This window comes from Cupressus sempervirens, chromosome 11, assembly GCF_028749045.1.
Source record: "Cupressus sempervirens isolate cs-2001-9-10 chromosome 11, ASM2874904v1, whole genome shotgun sequence".
Classification (NCBI taxonomy): domain Eukaryota; kingdom Viridiplantae; phylum Streptophyta; class Pinopsida; order Cupressales; family Cupressaceae; genus Cupressus; species Cupressus sempervirens.
In genome coordinates this window covers 524,377,090-524,380,482 of record NC_143128.1, presented here as the reverse complement: position 1 = coordinate 524,380,482, position 3,393 = coordinate 524,377,090, and the positions used below count along the sequence as shown (strand labels likewise).

Genomic DNA, 3,393 nt, shown 5'->3' with positions numbered 1-3,393 from the left:
GTAGAACAAAACAAGCTGGCGAAAAGGATGTCTTAAATTGTCTAATTTTTTCTCATTAGAAATTAAAAAGATTCCGAGGGTAAATCAACATGGCCAATCAGAAAATCAGAAATAAAATGTAATAATCATATTTAATGACATAATTTTTACTGACCATAAGATAAAAAAGAAATATAGAAGCATGCATGATTATCAAGATACAAATCAATACTAAAGAACATGTTGTAAAATACAATCCGCGCCTTTAAGAACTAATAAGAAACACATTTTACAATCTCTTACACAAATTATAAGAAACACATGTTACAATCTCTTACAGAAGTTATAGATGTGCTAATATGAATATTGATAGATACGGTAATGGTAATAAAGTCAGTATAATATATAAACAAGGAAATACATAACACAAGAAAGCACATATATTTATGCAGATAGATGGGCTATGTGGTTGATATGATATAAGCAAGCCATGAGTCTGGTAGTCTTGCTTTATTCGCTGCTCTCACGCTTTTCCTATTCCCTCTGGTGAACTGTTGCGAGCAAACCATACTTCATGAAAAGCACAAGGCCATATTTGGGCAGCACGGGATGCTTCTCATCAACCTTTACCGAATAACGAATAAGAACGGACGCCGCAGCCGACTTCATCTGCCAGTACGCAAATTCCATCCCCGTGCAGCGCCGAGCTCCTCCGTTGAAAGCTAACAGCTTGAAATCCGGTTGCTGCGCAAACTTACCGTTCATCATCCACCTTTCGGGCTTGAATTAGAGGCAGTCCTCGCCCCAAACGCTCTGCAGTCTGCCGGACGAGTAAATGGAATACATAACCTGCGTAGCCTTCTCCACGGGCGTGCCGTCGGGCAGAACATCGTCTTCCTCGCAAGTGACGTACTCAATGGGAATCGGCGGGTATAGCCGGAGAGACTCTGTAAATGCTGCGTGCAGGTATTCCATCCGCTTCACTTCTTCAAAGCTGAAACTAAACGGCTCCTCATGATCGTCCCGACTACTACTCTGCCTCTGGCTCACGATCTCTCGGAGCTCTGCTAAAATCTCCTCTTCAACACGGGGATTCTTTGCGAGGAGCCAGAAGAACCATGGCATCCCCATGGTGATAGTGTCCGTGCCCGCGAAAATGAGGTTCGTTAGCAAATCAACTTTCATTGCGTCGGAGTAGAACTCATGCGCCCCGCTTCGACGAAAGGTGAACGTGATGTCAGCCAGAGGAGCGCTGTCCTCCTTTAATGGCCCGCGGGAGTTCCAGTGATGAAGAACAAAGGCGTAGACAAAGTCTCTCGCTCTCCGAAACCGGCGCTCAGACAAAACGTTAAGGAACCTCAATGTTTTCCAACAGAAAGGGGGCATGAGAAGGCGAAACATGACGGACTGGGTGGCCTCAAGGAAGGCCTCCAAGAAAGGAACTCTGGGCTCACCCGGTTTGAGGCAATCGAGCTCCACACCCGCGCCGAAGAGCCATGCGTTGCTACACGCAAAGCGGTGGAACACGCCTTGCAGCTCAGTAACCTGGGCTTTCTCGCAGGCGTGGGTGAAGATGGGGAGAAGATTTTTCTGCACCACGGCCGGCAGGGCGCTGGCCACACTGTGGCGGAAGGCGGCGGAGGAGAAGGCCTTGGTGATTGGCACATTCAGCAGCTTGAAATCCTCCCCGTCTTGCAGCAGAACCGATTCGCCGAACATGTCGCGAAACCTGTCTTTGTAAATCTCCCCTTTGCCGAAATTGTGGAACCTGGTTTTCAGCAGGTATTCTATGTCTGCCGGATCGGCTATCAAGATCCGGCTTTTCCATGGCCCCGGAAACCTGGCCGTTCCGCCGTTGACGATGAGGAGGTGAGTAATCCACTCGTAAAAGTAGGCCCAATGGAAAAGCAACGAGGGAAGAACGCCCAGAATCGGCCACACCGTAGCCCCTCTCAATCCCGATCGCATCCGCATCCGACCCCCTAAAGTCCAAATGCCCAGGACAATCGTTATTCCTGCACACCAGATTTTAGACAAAGTCCACCCGTTTCCTACAGTTTCGTCCGCTACAATATTTGCCATCTCAACTCTCATTCCTCGAGCAACTTCTGAGAAATAGATTGTGGGTCTTCAGAGACACAATCTTCAGTTCGTTATATCGAGGTTGTGAATGCCACCCATCGACAGATGTAATTAAAAATGACTATATAGTTTGGTGTTGAAATAAATTTTAACAATTAATTTTTGTTATAGTTTGGTGTTTAAAATAAATTTCAATAATAGATTTTTGTTAGAAACAAGGACATATAGTTTTAGCTATTGTTAACGTAGAAATTGAGCTAAACTTTATATTTTATGAACTATCTATTGAGGCAAATACTATTGCATTTACTTTGTTCAAAATTCAATTATTTTAAGCCAATCACATATAATTATTTTTAGATTAAATATTTTTTTAAAGTTTTATTATTTAATTATATATTTATAAACTATATAAAATATATGATTGGCTCAATTCGTTTTGTCTTATAGGAGCTGTTTTATTGGATGTTCCTCCATATTGTATTTTTAGCTAATTCTTTTTTCGGTATGTAAAATTATAAACTATTCTCAACCTCATAATAATATTTTTCATTTAATAAAACTCTACATATTCTTTAAGACAGATCATTTCATATCAATTTTTTTTCTAAATATACAATTATATTTTGATTTTGCTCATATCTTTCATTACAACCTTAATCATATGGATCAATGGTAGTTAATTTTGTAAGAACTTGCTATGAACATCACATAATCAAGCTAAGTAAGTTTTAGTTTTATTTTTAAATGATCAAAACCTCAAATATTATCTATTCAAAAGTATACTTAAAAATAAAAATAAAAAGTTTTAATAAACATTAAATTACTCTAACTTTACATATATTAATTTACTTTTATTTAAAACTATAAAGTATAAACACATAACCATTATATCTCTATTATATTTCATTAATATAATATGTATATAAATCTTTATGTGTATTTTCTTAGCTATAACTAAATATGGATTTTATTAATTATAATTACATATATTTTATTAATTATAACTACATTATATTCGTGGCACTTGTTGCATGAGGTGTAAACTTAAACTACAAATTTGAGTTTTCAAAAAATTGAAACAAATTTCAAGAATAGATTTTTTTAAGAAACAAAGGTACATAGCATTAGTTATTGTTGATGTAAAAAATGAGGTAAAGTGGTAAACTTTATATTCAAAATGCCACCTATTGTTATTGCATGAGGTGTACACTTAAACTACAAATTTGAATTTTGAAAAAATTAATTTATTTGCAATTGCAATAATAAAATAGTTATTATGCATTTTCTTATAGTATATTTAAAAATATATATATAAATAAAATAAAATAA

General features: G+C 37.6%; 1 pseudogene; it reads right to left on the bottom strand.

The window, feature by feature from the left end:
* Positions 1-513: 513 nt before the first annotated feature.
* Positions 514-2,061, bottom strand: LOC149530663 (cytochrome P450 86B1 pseudogene; annotated as a pseudogene).
* Between the last annotated feature and the right edge of the window lie 1,332 nt (positions 2,062-3,393).